The 18348-nt window shown below is 42.4% G+C and overlaps 1 long non-coding RNA gene across 2 annotated transcripts; it reads left to right on the top strand.

The window, feature by feature from the left end:
• Window positions 1–812: 812 nt before the first annotated feature.
• On the top strand, window positions 813–10392 carry LOC123638294. Of its 2 annotated transcripts, none has more exons than XR_006735298.1 (3): window positions 813–836; window positions 6407–6595; window positions 10356–10392. It is a non-coding gene; the product is annotated as an uncharacterized LOC123638294 (long non-coding RNA). The 2 variants fall into 2 exon arrangements; XR_006735299.1 differs by lacking the exon at window positions 813–836 and adding an exon at window positions 5033–5060.
• Window positions 10393–18348: the final 7956 nt, after the last annotated feature.

Genomic DNA, 18348 nt, shown 5'->3' with positions numbered 1-18348 from the left:
CTTTTTGGGAACCAAGTTACATGACTTTTATTTGTTTAATCCCTAACATATGTAAGGGAGTGGATAGCCATGTATTAATTGCTTTCTAAAGTTTCAGCTGTTCCTTGAGTTAAAAAAAAAAATCAGTTAGGAAATTGATCACAGTAGTAATAGTGGAAATGTTTGGGTAGATTATGGACTATTTTATTTTGTTTTTAATACTTTTTTTGGTACTTTTCAAAATTTTCTACAATGGGCATGTATTCATTTTACATAAACAAGTAGCATATTACTAATAAATATTGTAGATTGCATTTGGAATAGCTGCCTTCCCACTGTTATACAAATTATGGACACAGTGGATTTAAACTAGAAAAAATTGTGAATGATTATCTATTTCTCCCTCTCAATTTAAAGGTGAGGCAACTGAGGAGCAAAGAGGTTAAGTCCAAGGTCACATAGCTAGTTCCTAAAATATTGGGGTCTAGCATTCAGTGGCCACCAGACACGTGGCTATTGAGCTCTTGAAACGTGGCTCGTCCTAACTGAGATGTGCTGCGAGTGTAACATGCTCGCTGCATTTTGGAGAATCTTTTTCTCCCTGTATTAACAAATATAATATATCGCAACAATTTCCGTATTGATTGCATGTTGCAGTGATAGTATTTTGATACACGGGGCTAAAATTAATTTACCCTCTTTCTTTTTATTCATTTTCATGTGTCTACTAGAAAATTTAAAATGACATGTAAGGTTTGCATTCTATTCCTTTTGAATAACACTGGTGTAGAATATGAGCCTTGATTCTCAATCAAGTGTTCTTTCCGTACACTGCTTTGAAATGGAGAACGTCAAAGGTAAGGAAAAATGTACTTCTTCTCTGCAATTAGGTAATTAAACACAACTCAGAGCAACGATGTTATTATTGATTTGATAAGTTCTTGTTTTGTTGAAGATGTATAGTTTTTATCTTCCTTAGCTCATGGAAGTTTGTTCATTACATAAGCACACAGAGATGTCTGTGTCCAAGGTGTTTCCTTGCAGTTATTTTTTTTCTGTCATGGGTCAGTAGCACCAGCGATCAAGCAGTCTTTCTCGTCTCCTCCTCAAAAAGGCTCAGAACAACAACAAAAAATATGGATTCTAAAATTGCACTTTGAGAAGTGAGGGAAATTAGTTTTAAATGATGGTTTAGAACTCTCTGTGTAATTATGTAAACATTTGCTGAAGAAAGTAACCTGTTCTCTTGCCTAATCTCTGTTCTCTCCCAATCCTTATCTCCCGGCCACTGAGCACAGCAGTAGCACATAGAGCTTCCCACCCCTCCCAAGTCAGTTGACAGTGCGACTGATTTTGGAAAAATAAATACTGATGTTCTTTTAAATGCAGAAGTATGTGTTTAACCCTATCCTATTAATTACATTTCAGGTAGAAGTTATTTTAGCTTATTGGGTTAGATTTCATTTGGAGAAGGCAGGAATTTCTAGACCTAGCCACAGAGAACAGAGTGCTGGGTCACCCTGCCACCAAGAAGACATGTTCTGTGTCACACTCAAAGATCCAGGCAGCTAAGCAGTGCAGCTCCCTCTGTGGCAAACTGTGTGCTGAGTCCTATCAGGGAAGGGTGGGAGAGGGGGACAGGTCTGTCAAGGGAAAGAAAACTCACAGCCTCAATCAGGGGAACTTGAAGGGTTGTAGGGAAGAACCTGGACTTGAGCTGGATTCTGAAAAGATGGGTTAGGGTTACTATTTGATGGAAAAGAGAAGCAGAGAGGCAGTACGGGGAAAGGCACAGAAGTGGGAGTTGACAAATCCGCATGAGCCCCTAAGGGAGGCCAAGGGAAGGTAAACAGGAATGCAAGAACCTTGTCTCTCTTTTTTGCTGCCACACCCCAGGTGCCTAGAACAGTGCCTGGCACATTGGAAGCACCTGCTATTAGCTTTGTAAATGAATGAATCTACTTCTACTTTTAAAAAACTACAAGAAGAACACAAAAGGGATTGTGCCAGGGCGATTCTCTCTCATGGAGCAAAGAGAGGCAGGACATGCTTTGGGGTCCCAGCAATCAGCTCTGGGGCATGAGATGACCGATGCCCAGCGCTGCCTGGGTTGGTAGCACTGGATCCAGAGTTGCTAGCCTGAGGTTTTGACTTGTGTTGGTGTCTTAGTCTGTTTATGCTGCTGTAGCAAAATACCGCATACAGAGTCATTGATAAACAACGGAAGTTTATTTCTTGTAGTTCTGGAGGCTGGGGAACCCAAGATGGAGGTGCCAGCACCTGTTGTCTGGGGAGGGCTACTCTCTGCTGCCATGGTGGCCGCTTGTTGTTGTGTCCCCCAGAGGGGACGGGTGCTGCTCCCTCCAGCCCTTTTGTAGGGTCACTAATCCCATTTGGGAGGGCTCTGCCCTTACAACTTAATCACCTCCTAAACGCCCCAGTTCTTAATATTGTGCATTGGGGATTTAAGTTTCAACATACATTTCAGAGGGGACACAAACATTCAGACCACAGTAGGTGGTGAGCTGGCCCAGTTCAAAGGGGCGAAAAAGGGAGAGGAAGGCAAGGGAAATGAGTCAGGGACTGGTCCCCTTTTTCTACCCATATTAACATGCTTTGGATGCTAGAAGCCCTCTTAATGTTTGAAATACTTTACCAGCCATTCAGAAGAGGGGGGAGAAGGATGTAGCATTTTTTGAGCACCTACTGTGTGTCAGGTGTTTGCACTTGATACCATTTAATTCTCACAAAGATTTAAATGAGCTAGGCATTTTTCAAATTGTGGTCAAAAACATATAAAATTTACCATCTTAGCCATTTCTAAGTGTACAGTTCAGCAGTGTTAAATAAATATATTCACCTTGTTGTGCAATGGATTTCCAGAACTTGCTCATCTTCCTGAAGTGAAACTGTTTATTCGTAGAACAATACCTCCCCATTCACCCCTCACCTGGTTCCTAATAACCTACCATTCTGCTTTCTGTTTATAAATTTGACTACTCTAGCTACCTCACGTAAGTGAAATCATACAGTAGTGTTTTTCCTTTTGTGATGAGCTTATTTCACTGAACATAATGTCCTCAAAGTTCATGTCCTAACATGTGACAGGATTTTTTTCCTTATTAAGGTTGAATAATATTCCATTGTATTACATAGTGCATCTTTTTTATCCATTCATCCATTTATGGACACTTTGGTCATTTCCACCTCTTGCCTATTGTTAATAGTGCTGTTACGAACAGGGATGGATATGTAAATATCTCTTTGAGACCCTATTTTCCATTCTTTTGGAAATGCAACCAGAAATGGGATTGCTGGATTAGCTAGCCAGGCATTTTTATCTCTGCTTTATGAATGAGGGAACTGAGGCCCAGGGAACTCCTGTAACATGCCCAGGGTCTGCAGAAGGCTACAGCGTGAGGTCTGACCCTTGACTCTAGTCTAGTTAAGGTTTCAGCCTTATCTACATCATTTAAGTGTACACCCAGGTTTCGCTCGGAGAATTGGGGATTACATTTGTGCATACTTTTAGCAGCAGCTGATTTTGTGGTTTAGGCAATTAGAAATGGGTGAGGGTTTAGAACTCTGCTTTGTCCAGGGCTCAAGTTGCATAATTGGTTAACAACCATAAATTCACTGAATTCTTTTCTGGACACCAGACTCCAACATTGTTCTGCATTTTGTTGTAGTTTTGTGTTCATTAAGTGCTAACATAAGTCTGGGGTGGATTGTTTTGGAATTATTAATAGCTGACCAAAGGCCCATTTATAAGTTCCTTAACCTTGGGCATGTCAATATTCAAAAGCAATTTTAACCTGAACTATTTTTTTTTTTTTCTGAGACAGAGTGTCGCTCTGTTGCCCAGCTAGAGTGAGTGCCGTGGCATCAGCCTAGCTCACAGCAACCTCAAACTCCTGGGCTTAAGCGATCCTACTGCCTCAGCCTTCCAAGTAGCTGGGACTACAGGTATGCGCCACCATGCCTGGCTAATTTTTTCTATATATATTTTTAGTTGACCAGATAATTTCTTTCTATTTTTAGTAGAGACGAGATCTCGCTCTTGCTCAGGCTGGTCCCAACTCCTGACCTCGAGCGATCCACCCGCCCCGGCCTCCCAGAGTGCTAGGATTACAGGCGTGAGCCACTGCACCCGGCCTTAACCTGAACTATTAGTATTTAACCATGAAGTTATAATTTATGCCAATCATAACAATAGATTTAAATTCACATTCAAATTGCAAACAAAATTTGGTGAGTCTGATTTTATAGTGGTTCTGAGATTAAAATGGGTGAGGAGAAAAAAAATGATTTGTTTCCTTTCTAACCCTAATTGCTCTGTGTTATTCCTCAGTTGATGGCTTGTAGTGCATGTGGAAGAGGGAGGGAGCTGTGTGTGAAAGAATTTAAGAGGAAGAGGAGGGAAGGACAGGGAAGGGCAAGGAGGAATGCGGAATGATCTTTTATCTAGATGGGATCTTCCAGACCCTCTAAGCCCCTTGTTTTATCCAGAAGAAGGTCAAGAAACTGAGAAATGAAGTAGCTCGTGCTGCCATGCAGTGTGCGAGTGGTAGAATGCTGCCAGGACCCCTGAGGGTCCCTCACCCTCAGTCTGGGGCTCTCTGGACTTCCACATACCTGGTCGCACTTGCTCAGAAGCCATTCTGGGGCCCTGGCAGGAAATGAAAGGCACACACCAACTGGGTCATTTGGGGGTAGTTTATGAAGTCTGGGCTGGGAAACCATAAGAGAGTGCAGGAAGCCAGAGTGGATGCCTGTGGGAGACTTTACCATTGCTAGGGTGGAAGGAGTGAGGGAGCAGGCGCTGGGACCTGGGGAGAGGTAGATGGCTCTAGAGGGAGGGCTGCCCCGTGGGAGCTGTGGACTTCAGTGGAGAGGCTCCGCCAACACACGGTGACTCAGTAGAAGGAGGACTCTGACTCTACTTTCCTCCCTGTCTCCATCACCTGCTGGAGCCTCTCATGGGCGAAACCCAACCAGAACCCAGGCACAAGAGAGTGGTTTGATGTCACCCTGACAGACCAGCCTTTTAGATGGAGAAGGGTGATCTAGAAGGACTAAAGGTATGTCCAACACGACAGTTTGGAAGTGCAGGTCAAAGCTGAAGGAAAAAAAATATAGCTGTGTAGCCTTCCCTGGTTCCCCAGTCCCCACTGAGTTTCTGAGGTATTTGGTTAGTGGTTACTTTGTTTTCATATGAGTGGGCCCCTGCGTTGCGGTCTCTCTGCATCCAGCTCTGAACTGGTCATGGTTTCTTTCGGGGACGTCATGGGCAGGCCAACTCTGGTAATTAGGTGGCGGCCTGTGTCAGTTATCACCACGTATTTCTGGGAAGACAGAAGGCCCACATTGCCATCTGGCCATTTTCCCTGTGCAATTATAGGCCTTAATTTTAATGAAACTGGGGTTCATTCTAATCAGCAAAATGAAATGTGGTGGACACTGTAGAATTTCCTTTTGGTTGAGCGTTGAAACCAAACATGAGTCTTTGGTTGCTCTTGGCTTTCATCTGAAGTCATGGGAGAATGTGGTTTCGAATGGAAAAACTGCTTGCCTGGTATTGTGTTGTGAAGGGAATAGAACTCTTACATGCATGGCCATTAGTTAATTGCAGGTGCAGAGTGTCTTAAACATATCACAGCTGACTTACGTCTTCCTTTCCCCATTAGTCACACAATCCAGGAAATCGAGAATGAGCCTGTTGTGGAGGTCTGGGTTGGCAAGGTGGCTTCGTGTGTGCAGACTTTATGTCCTTGGAGGGCGGGACATGGGGGACAGTGTGTGGTCTGAGAACATCACTGGCCTCCTGAAAAGTCTTTTCTAAAGTGTGGTGCGGGATGGGAGCGGACTTTTAGCATTAAATACTGGTCCTTACATCAGTTTCATTAACTTAAGTAGTGGATAAATTATATGCTAATTATTCAGCAAGCCACAGACTCAGTACACTGGATTATTAGAGAGTCTACCTTACTTTACCTTCCGTCACTCTGTGATTTTACAGCCTTGTATTGGAGCTAAATACAAATAAATGGACAGATACTATGTATTTCTTTCTTCATCAGTAAACTAATGAATACGTGGGCTCTGAGAGGTAGGAGTTTCTGAAGTCGGATTGCCTGGGTTGAATCCTGGCTCTTGGCTTCCCTAACTGTTAGATCTCGGACAGCCTACTCAATTCTCAACTCTCTTATATGTAAGTCTCAATACTCTTATATGCAAGGTAAAGGGAATATATTTTAGTTAGGATTAGGTTAAAAAAAAACCAGAACAAGACATTCCAAAGAATAGTACTTAGTCATATAAGAGTTAATTTTTCTCTTATATAAAATATTAATAATTCTGGATTGGCAGCTGCATGATCTTACCAGAGACCCCGGTTTCTTTTATCTTCATCTGCTGCCGCCTTTAGCTTGTGATTTCCATCCATCAACTACAAGATGGCAGCTGGAGCGCCAAACCTCTCATCCATACTCCAGGTAGCAGGAGAAATGGGAAAGATGAAAGGAGACACACAGACCAACGATCTGTCTCTCTTCCTTGCTGGAAGCTTCACTCAACAGCTTCATTTTCTGTCTCATTGGCTACTGCTAATCACCAGGTGAGCTAGGAAATTAGTGCTTTTCTTGGGCACACTGACGTTTCACATAAAATCATGGATGTCTTCTAAGGGAGAAGAGGAGGATGGATTTCAGGCAGACAACTTTGAGACTCTGCATAGGGGATGGAGACATACTCTTGTAAAGCTCAGAAGATAAATCCCCATGAAAGTGTTTAGCAAAATGGGTGGCATTTGGCAAGCACTCATTTCACGCAATATGTAATTATTATCTACTAATAAAGCAACAAGACTTTTAAAAAAGTAGCCAAATTAAATAGAATAACATTTTTATGGTTTTGCCTTCAGAAGTAATCACCTTGGAAGGCAACATGTCATTTCCATTAATCTTATATTGCTGTCTTCAGAAATGCTATTAATATCAGAGCCAGTTTACGATTTATATGAGAACAGCAGCTTTGTGGGTCTCCACTATCAACTTCATCATCTACTGTATTAACTAAAATTAGCCTTGAATGACTGATGATGATGATAGTGGACCCATGACAATATGTTTTAAAATGTTCACAGGCCCTTAGGGAATTCTTGTTCAGTTATTTCCTGTTTCTAGAAGCTAGACTTCCATACTTCCCACACATTGGGAACTTAAATTTATTTGAACGTAGCAGAGGAAAATGTATGTAAAATATATTTGCCCCAACCATGAAGATTAGTACAGTCTAAAGTACTTAATATCCTTTGTATTAACCTTTGGTAAGATATTCATGGTAATTTAGGCTTATAGATGAAATTGAATAGTGATCCACTAGAATTATACCAAAACAGGTTGAGCATCCTAATCTGAAAATCTGACATCTGAAATCCCAGATGTACCCAAATCCAAAACATCTTAAGCATAAAATTATATGCATAAGTACTTAACACAAACTTTGTTTCATGCACAAAATTATTAAAAATATTGTATAAAATTACCTTCAGGCTATGTGTACAAGAAGTATATGAAATGTAAATGGTAAATGAATTTCATTTGTAGACTTGGGTCCCATCCCCAAGATATCTCATTATGTATATGAAAATATTCCAAAATCTGAAAAAATTCAAAATCAAACACTTCTGGTTCCAAGAATTTTGGATAAGGGATACTCAACTTATATTCCCATTTCTTTATTGAAAGTGACTAAAAGTTCGTATAAGAAATATTGAGGGTTTTTTGTTTGTTTTTAACTTATGAGTAGGACTGGTAAATATTTCTGTAAAACTAAAACTTTAGGAACATACAAGACTTATTTACATGCTAAATCATGCAATGATTTTCATAAAGTAAGCCCATTATATACATTCCATTTAAGACTAAAAACTTGTCATGTTATGAGTTCTGGTCATTTATTGGTCAACTTGAGGGGATATGATATGTTACAAAGTCTGTCCTGTTACACTGTTGACCCTGACATCAAGGGTAAGATCTGGAGGCACCCTCAGGCATCATGTGGTCCAATTTTTAATTTTATAAATGAGGAAACTGAGACCCAGAATTTGAATGCTTCCCCAAGCTCATAGTTAACATATGACAGAACAGGGATCAGAACTCAGCCCATCTGGGTCCATCGTGCCTGTTTCCCTACACCAAATCCCTTCTTAGTCACTTCAGGGTTGACGTTGTTCTGTAACGTCACTGGGTTAGGGAGAGTGAGCACTGAGTCTGAGGACAAGTGGCTACTCCTTATCTGTCAATATCCATTCTTCTCTGTCTTATACAACTCCCAAGATTATGCTGGGCATTTGGCTACCCAACCAGACTACATTTTTGAACTTGGTGAGGCCAAGTGACTGTTCTGGCCAATGGGATGTGAGTAAAAGTGAGTGGATACAACTTCTACATCGAGTCCTATTCCCTGCCCGTCCCCTTCCTGCCAGCTATCTGGAGCAAACGCATTAGACTCAAAAGACAAGGCACACATTGGGGGTGGTACAGCTGCCCCACTAGCTATGGCTAGTCTACGTGTGGACTACTATATGTGAGAAAAACAAAGTATTTAAGCCCCTGTATTTTGGAGCCCTGTTGTTACAGCAACTGTGACTGTGCCCTAACTAATACACTTGGTATCAATCAAATAGTCCTGTATCAGAGCAGGAAGTAGACTCTCCCCTACTGAGGTCTCAGTTGCAACTCAGGAAGGTCAATTTTGCTTGGGCTTCAATTTTAAACTTATACCCTTGTTTTACATCAATGTTAGGACATTCTTGCTACAAGGCAAAGTAGTTCACTAGGTAGAACGTCGACTTGGGGAGTTTGGCCAAGGGTTCTAACATTAGTTTGCTATTAACTTCCAGAGGGCCTCCATGGGCATCTGCTTCCTTAGTTATAAAATGGTGATTATATTGTTCATTTATCTCCCAGGGTATTATGAGTAATACTTCATAAAAAATGGTTGTAAAGCATTTGGCAAATGCAAGCTTTCTGCCTATTATGCTGAACTAATCCAGTAGCTTTCTTGGCACCCTCCATCTCTAATGATTTATAGATAGGCCTTTTTACTGAAAGGGGCTTGACTTTGTCACGATCTGCCTGAGCTGATGGACTTCCCTGGATCGTTAGAACTCAGTGGAAGTGTTATCCTTTCCCTTGGAGCCTGCTTCACGGCACCGTGATGAAGAAGCCATCTCAGCCCTGGGCGTGGGGGCGAGAACTGGAGGCCCCCAGTTGACAATTTTCTTCTCTTCTTTAGAGGGGGTGTTTGTATCAATGTTCTGATGATTGCTAGAGGTTAGAAATGTTAAATAAAGGAGACTTGCCTCTGAACCCCCTCTCATGTGATCAACGTCATGTTTGCAAAAAGCAATACCAAGTTGGAATCATGCTTTAGGCATTAAAAATAAAAGTGCCTCATGACCGGTATAATTCCCATGTCTGTGTCACACGTAGATAATAGCCTATTGTGGCAGCTGCACTGGACTCCCAGTACTTTCCTTGGAGATGATTACTTAAGGAGATGACTCGACCCATTTATTTCAGCACTTTGATAAGTTTGCCAGAAGATGCTGGCTGTGCCAAGCAGTCCTTAACATTTCCCTCTGGGTAGCCTTGGCCCTTGAGTTACTTTTGACCATTAATCCTTCTTTTATCTTAAGCATCTCTATAAGAGACAGATTTGGAGCACTTTCAAGACCAGACCCCCTTTACTAAGGAGCATAAATCTGTTAGAGTGTAGTAACTACGTAAGAACATAGTCCAAGTACAGTTTTATTTTATTTATTTACTTATTTTTGAGACAGAGTCTTGCTCTGTTGCCCCAGCTAGAGTGCAGTGATATCATCATAGCTCACTGCAACCTCCAACTCCTGGGCTCAAGCCATCCTCCCGCCTTAGCCTCCTGAGTAGCTGGGACTACAGGTGCACACCACCACACACAGCTAATTTTTCCTATTTTTGGTAGAGACAGGGTCTCACTATGTTGCTCAGGCTGGTTTCGAATTCCTGGTCTTAAGTGATCCTCCTGCCTCAGCCTCCTAAAGTGCTAGGATTACAGGTGTGAGCCACCACGCCAGGCCCTAAGTACAGTTTTAAAGGAAAGTACAAAATATTGTGTCAGGACAATGACAAGATTGTCACCCTAATAGTCCCACCTAGAAATAACTGGCTGGTATCAAAACCCACTGACCAGGATTCTTGTAATATTGGCATTCAAATGGGATAGGTTTGGATACAATTAGAAGCAATTCCAATGCAATGTAGAGTTGACCCATGAGCAGCACGGGTTTGAACTACTTGGGTCCACTTATATGTGGATTTTTTCAATAACAGTTACCCCGAGTGTACCTGCCTCTCCTTCCACCTCCTCCACCTCTTCCGCCTCTGCCACCCCTGAGACAGCAAGACCACCCCCTCCTCTTCCTCCTCCTCAGCCTACTCAATGTGAAGATGGCGAAGATGAAGAGCTTTATGATGATGCACTTCCACGTAGTGAATAGTAAATATATTTATCTCTTCCTTATGACTTTCCTAATAACGTTTTCTTTTCTCTAGCCTACTTTTTGTAAGAATATGGTATATAATACATGTCAGGTATAAAACGTGCTAATCGACTGTTTATGTTATTGGTGAGGCTTCCAGACAACAGTAGGCTATTAGGAGTGAAGTTTTGGGGGAGTCAAAAGTCATAAGAGGATTTTTGTCTGTGTGAGGGGTTGTGATGTTTCTAACCCCTGCATTGTTCAAGGGTCCACTCTACTGTGGTCCTAACTGCATCATCAGTTTTAGATGTTCCTTGAGATGAAGAAGGAGGAAAGGAAGGGAGGGAGAAAGGAGGAAAGGAAGGGAGGGAGGGAGAGAGGAAGGGAGGTAATGAGGTGAAGTAGGAGATGGGAAAGAGAGCCCACACCTGCTGTGTGCGATGAATCTTATACCATTTATTGCTCGTGGATCCCGTGTCATTGAATTCTCCCAACAGCCCTGTGTGGTGGGTATCTCCCAGATGGACAGAGGAGGAAGCCGGGAGTCAGAGAGGCTAAGTTACATTCAGTTATGAAGTGTTGGAGAGAAAACCTGAATCCGCGGTCACCTGACACCAGAGTCCTTACCCTTGAGGAGGGGAGCGAATTCAGGCAGCAAAGCCAGTTATCCCAGCCGGTCTAAACCGATGCCATGGAGGAATATTGCCTGCGACACAATCAAACAGAAAAAGAAGAGAGAATGAGGAGCTACCTTGTGACATCTCTGGAGAAAGAGGTAAGCATAACATAGGGCATCAGGGATTCCTGAGTTAGAGAAGCAGGTAGAGTATGTGATGGCAGCTTGGGAAGTGCAGGGGGCCTTTGCTGAATACTTAGATCCACAAAGTAACAAGATTTACTGCTCGTTAAAAAGCCACTAATGTTTTAATGGGATGAGCCCGCTTGGGGACCTTGGGAGAGGCTGAATGTATTTTGTATTTGAGAAGGACGTGACTCTTTGTGGGGGTAGAAGGCAGAATCCTAAGACGGCCTCGGAGATTCAGGCCGTTGGTGTATACACGCCTTCCCCAGCAATTTAACACCAATCTAGGTACTTCTGTAAAGGGATTTTTCAGATATAAATCAGGTCCTGAATCAGTTACCTTAAGACAGTGAGGTTATCAGGGCGCTGCCCTATTATACAAATCCTTTAAAAGCAGAGTTTTCTAGCCAGGCGTGGTGGCGTATAGTCCCAGCTCCTCCGGAGGCTGACGGGGGAGATTGCTTGAGCCCAGGAGTTCGAGTCTAGCCTGGGCAACGTAGCAAGACTTTGTCTCTAAAAATGAAAAGATAAAAGTAAATAAACCAGAAAAAGAAAAAGCAGCGCTTTCTCTGGCGGGCTGTAGAAGTGGATCTCATGGGGACACCCTCTGGTCTGGCTTGGAAGAAACAACATCCTTACTGTGGGGACCTGCAGACCTCCAGGAGCTGACAGTGACGACCAGGAGGAACGTGGGGACCTCAGTCCTACACTTGCAAGGGAATGGCTTCTGCCCACAACCTGTGAGCTTGGAAGAGGAGCTGAGCCCCAGGGGAGAATGCAGCCCTGGTTGACACCTTGATTTCAGCCCAGGGAGACGCTGAGCGGAGAATCTAGTCATGCTGTGTCCAGATTTCTGACCTGTGGAAACAATGCATAGGTGTTGTTGTAAGCCATAAACTTTGTGGTGATTTGTTACACAGAAAGAGGAAACTCATATACAGACGTCCCATTTTCCTCGTTCCCTCTGCAAGCCTATGAAGAAGGCAGGGCAAGTATTAATATATATTTTTTAAATCTTCATTTAAATATGGAGGAAATTGATGCACAAAGAGATTAAACAATTTGCGTATATTTATTTAACTCATTAATCATAGAGCTGGGAGGAGTTTGACCCTTCCAGCAATGTATATCCCAGTGATGTGCTCTTGTCACTTTTGTTACCAGGGCAATGCATTTGACCGTGTTGTGATTCAGTGAAAGAGCTGGTATTAGGGGGGAATGTTGCAGGGGAAGAAGTCAGGAGAGGGGAAGGGGAGGGGGCTACATCTACGCTGTTCACATTATTCCTACCTAATGTCCTTCTGTGTCTCCCTTTAGCTATATACCTGCAGAGAAAGCCTGCTCCAACCTCTTAGCTACAGCCTTGACTCTTCTGCTATAAGTTTCCATTTTTCCATGTCTTTATCTTTTTTTTTTAATGAAAAACTTATGGTTAATTACTGTATTACATTTGTGTGTGTGTGCAGGCATGTTGCATTCTCTAGGGGTTTCCTGGGAAGACCTTTAACATCTGTAGCTTGGAGTTGGGTGTGGTATCAGTGGTGTGTACCTGTAGTCCCAGCTACGTGAGAGGCAGAGGTAGGAAAATCTCTAGAGCCCAGGAGTTTGAGTCTAGCCTGGGCAACATGGTGAGACCCCATCTCTCAAAAAAAAAAAAAAAAAAAAAAGTCTGTGGCTACCTCAGGACAGACAGAAAAGAGGAAGAGGAAGCCTCATAAGCTGTGGCAGGGAGGGATGGTTTGAACCTAATATCTGTTTCCCTTTCTTCTATGTCATTCAAATCTTTAGCTGTGGTCATGGCTGCCCTGAGTACAGACCATACTTGCAGCTTCCTGGAAGCCAAGGGCAGTCATGTGACTCCATCCTGGCCAATAGTGTGTGGGGAGAAGTGAGGTGGTGTGACACCTGGGTATGGCTCCTAGAGGGAAATGTTGTGTCCTCCCCTTTGTGTTCTGCCCTTCCTCCTGCTTGCAGTTGCGATGCTGTGGTGCTCCGCTTTGGACCGAAAGGCTGAGTAGAGCCTCCTGGAGAGGGCGGAACCACAAGACAGTAAAAGCACAGGCCTTGGAGCTGGTAGCCTCCAAACGGCTCAAGCCTGGACTGTTACATGAGAAAGAATAAACTGCTACCTGCTCAAGCCACTCTTACTTCGGATCTTAGTTCCATCAATCATACCAAAACTCTAGCTAATGTTTATGCTTGCCAAAGCATCTGGAAGGGAATGGAATATGTATTACTCAAAACGACCACGTGCACCAGAGCTATGCACACGGGCATGCTACACGATACAGCTCGTGATGTGGACGTGCTGCTCCGCTCTCTTCTGGCTTCTCTGACATAATTCCTTTCTTTCTTTACATTCCGGCTCCAGAGTTATCAGCTTTGGTCTCTGGTTCATGCAGCGTCCTCTCATGTGTGGTCTGAGGACCCCGTGGCCTGTCTCTGCGCTGGAACTGAGCCCCCTGTGCTGAGATTTCTCCCACCTTGGCTCTTATCACACCGCACTGAAATGGCCTGTTTCCTCCGTGTCCTCCCCACAGGACCGTAAACGCACTCAGGGCGGGGCTGTTTGCCGTCCTACCAGAGAGCCTGTTCCGTATTAAGTCCGCAATGCACTGTCAAGTGATCATACATATGAATGAAAGGAGAGAAAGAATGCATAAAAATCACTGTAAGCTGGAGAGCTGGATGTCAGCACATGTGGGACCTTGCAGTATGGATGTCTGAAATAAAATAAGGTTTTATTTGGGAGGGACGCACTAAACATTTAAAATTAAATGCTCTTTATTCTTTGTATAAAGTGAGCTGCTTTCAAACTCAGTGATAGGCATATAACTTCCCGTCCTGTTTTTCTGTTGTTCTCCTTGTCCGTTTCCTTCTACCCTCATGAAACCCGCCCTCTCTGTATCCTTTTATTTGCAGGAAGCAATCTTGTAGTAAATCTCATCCCACTGAGTCAAATTTAGGTCATCTTTTATTTGGTCAAAATATAGTCTTACTGGCAAGTGGTATCACTATTATTCAGGAACACACATATTGTTTTACTTACAGCTGTGTAGTATTTTATGTTCTCATATAAATGTTATGCCTGGATTATAGCACAGGCAAACTGGACTCCATTTATTTAAAAAAAAAATAATGGGAAATCAGATTCATTCTATCCACCTTCCTGACAGTTTCTCATTCCTCAAAGGGGTCCTCGCCTGGGCTGAGCCATGTTGCTTGGTAAACAGGCTGTCTGCTGATTCTCTGGGATGGTTTTCCTATCGGTTTGCATGGAGCCCTGGGCTGGGGGAGGGGTTTGGGCAGGAAATCTGCCACACGACAGGGACGGGAGCTGCTTGGTTGAGCTCCCTATAGGGAAAAGAGAACTGTCAGGTTCTCGTGGGTGAAGACGTTGGAAGGTAGTTGGAAAAATGTTGACACATTTCTTTGGGCAAGACATTCAGAACAGATGGAAGAATGTAATCCTGGTTGTGGATTTGTGCATCATCATCATCATCATCATTACCATTATCCTGTTCTCAGGGAGGCACCACTTGGCTTAGGGCTGTGCGTGCATGCGTGTGTCTCTGTGTGCATGTGTGTGTTTGTGTGTGTTACTACTTTGCCCAATCTCCCCCGCACTAGCCAATGGTGAGAGGCAGTCTGCCTCTAAAATCCAGGCTCTGACTGCCGTACTTCTTTTCAGTTCCTGTCAACATACAATTGCCAATTCCATGTCTATATTTACATATGTCACCGTGTACTTATACATGTATATACATATGTAGATACATGGCTACTTTTGCAGGGATGTGTGCAGGAACATAGTCCTGGAACTTTTTGCACAGAATGACACAAATAGGAATGGCATTCCAGAACCTCATTTTTAACAGAGCCCTGTCTCCTAGATAATGAGACACATGCTACATGCAGATGAAATGGAATGTTCAAATCCAGTAAGAAAATGTACTTGTTTACGCACATTTTTTCTTCCCCCTCTGTAGTAGCAGGGAGCATATTTTTGTCAGATGCCTTACTGGAGTGAGTGTGGCTTCTCTGGGGTCCGAAGCAGGGCCAATGCATCCTGCAGGCAAGCCCACTGGGAACCACCAGGAGAGAGACAGGGGGCAGCGGGGCAGCAGAGTTAGGATTTATTGGATTATGACATCATAGGATGGAAATGGTAACTCAACCATACCATTCCTCCCAACTCCCCTTGTCTGGGGGTTTGGCAAGCAGGACAGTGCTCCCATTGGAGGGATGGTTGACAGGTAACTCTAAATGTGGTGTCGCAGGCTCATACCACTGTCTACACTGACAGTACAGAGAAAACTAGGATGGAAGTTATGATGACAGGCAGCACGGCATGGGGGTTAGGAGTAGATGCTTGGGTTCAAATCCTGGATCCCTCAGCTGTGTGTTCTCGGGTGAATTGCTCTAACTCTCAGTGCCTATCAAACAGCTGTCTCGTAGAGTTGCTGTGAGAATTAAATAAGATAAAAATATGAATAGTACCTGGAACAGAATAAGCTTTCAATGAATATTAGCTAATATTATTATGAAAACATGATCAAAATGTACAGTTTATTATTTTTATCAGCTACTATAAGAATTGACTATGTTGACATTAAACAGTTTGTATGTTTTGAATGCATATCAATAGACATTAAATGTTATTATTTATTAAAATTCTGATTTAAGTTAAAAAATTAACTAGTAATTTTCATTTAAATTGTTATATATAATAGTATTGTAAAGGAATCACATTGGAATCACAGAACATAAATGTGTGCATTTGTATATTTTATATGGATATATGCCTTTATATATCTGTGCACAAATTTAAAATTGTGGTAAAAAACACATAACATAAAGTTTACCCTCTTAACCATTTTTAAGTGGAAAGTCCGCTAGTGCTGACTGTATTCACATTGTTGTGTAATAGGCCTCTAGAACTTTGTAAACTTTATTTATTTATTTATTTAGAGACAGTCCCGCTGTGTGGCCCCTGCTAGAGTGCCATGGCATCATCACAGCTCACTGCAACCTCAAACTCCTGGGCTCAAGCCATCCTCCTGCCTCAGCCTCCTGAGTAGCTGGGACTACAGGCACACGCTACTCATGATGCCTGGCTAATTTTTCTATTTTTAGTAGAGATGAGGTCTTACTCTTGCTCAGGCTGGTCTTGAACTCCTGAGCTCAAGGGATCCTCCTGCCTTGGCCTCCCAGGGTGTTAGGATTACAGGAATGAACCATTGCGCCTGGCCTAGAACATTTTTTATCTTGCAAAACTGAAGCTATATATCTCAAACAACTCCCTGTTCCTCCTCCCCCCACCGTCTGGCAACCACCCTCTACTTTCTGTTTCCATAATTTGACTACTTTAGGAACCTCATGTAAGTGGAGCCATGCAATATTTGTCTTTTTGTGACTGGATTACTTCACTCGGAATAATGTTCTCTCTTGGAACCTTAGAATAAGGTTCATCCATGTTGCAGCATATGACAGAGTTTCCTTCCTTTTTAAGGCTGCATAATATTCCATTGTATGAATATGCCTCATTTACTTTATTCATTTATCTACATTGGGGCTACTTCTACTTCTTGGCTATTGTGAATAGTGCTGCTAAGAATGTAGGTGTGCAAATATCTCTTTGATTCTTTGCATTCAATTCTTCTGAATGTATACCCAGAAGTGGGATTGGTGGAGCATATGATAATTCTAGTTTTAGTTTTTTGAGCAGCTCCCATACTGCGGCTACAAAGTGGCTGCATCATTTCACATTCCCACTAGCAGTGCAGAAGGGTTCTTCTTTCTTCACACATTCTCACCAACACTTGTTATTTCCTGTTTTTTTTGATAGTTGCCATTCTAATGCGTATAAGGTGTTATCTCATTGTAGATTTGATTTGCATTTCACTAATGATTAGTGATGTTGGGCATATACTTTTCATATACTTGTTGGCCATTTGCATATCTTCTTTGGAGAAATATATTTATTCAGGTCCTTTGCCCATTTTAAAATCAAGTTGCTTGTTTTTTTGTTGTTGAGTTGTAGAGTTGTCTATATATCCTGGATACTAACTCCATAACAGATATATGATTTGCAATTATATCATTTTTTTCTGTAGGTTGCCTTTTCACTCTGTTGAAGTTTTAAAGTTTGATATAGTTCCATTTGCCAATTTTTGCTTTTGTTGCCTGTGATTTTGCTGCCATATCCAAGAAGTCATTGCCAAATCCAATGTCATGAAGCTTTTTGCTATATTTTCTTTTAGTAGTTTTATAGTGTTAGGTTTATATTTAGGTCTTTAACCCATTTTGAGTTAATTTTTGTATATGGTATAAGGTTAGAGTTCAACTTCGTTCTTTTGATGTGGATATCCAGTTTTCCAAGCACCAATAGTTGAAGAGACTGTCCTTTACTCTTCTGTGTGGACGTGGCACCCTAGTCCAAGATCATTTGACCATGTCTTAGTCCACTTGGGCCTCTATAACAGAATACCATGGCCTGGGGGGCTTAAACAGAAATTTATTTCTCACAGTTCTGGAGTCTGGGAAGTCTAAGATCAAGGTGTTGGCAGATTTGGTGGGTAATGAGGCCATACTTCCTGGTTCACAGACAGTGCTTTCTTGCTGTGGCCTCACATGGTAGAAGGGACAAAGGAGGTCTTTGGGGTCCCTTTTATAAAAGCACTAATCCCATTCATGAAGGTTCTGCTCTCATGACCAAATCACCTCCAAATACCATCACTTTGGGAATTAGGTTTCAACATATGAATTTGTGGGGGACATAAACATTACGTCTATAAAAGTACATATACACTGGGGTTTATTTCTGAACTCTTTATGCTGTTTCACTGGCCTGTGTGTCCGTCTTTACACAGCACCACACTGTTTTGGCTACTGTAGCTTTGTAATATATTTTGCAATCAGGAAGTATGACGCCTCCAACTTTGTTCATCTTTTTCAAGATTATTTTGGCAATACTTGGTGCCTTGAAATTCCATACAAATTTTAGGATTTTTTTTTCCATTCCTCCAAAAAAATGCCTTTG

This window comes from Lemur catta, chromosome 5 (assembly GCF_020740605.2).
Source record: "Lemur catta isolate mLemCat1 chromosome 5, mLemCat1.pri, whole genome shotgun sequence".
Taxonomy (NCBI): domain Eukaryota; kingdom Metazoa; phylum Chordata; class Mammalia; order Primates; family Lemuridae; genus Lemur; species Lemur catta.
Note: the sequence above shows the minus strand (reverse complement) of the source record. Positions and strands in the feature narration are given on the sequence as shown.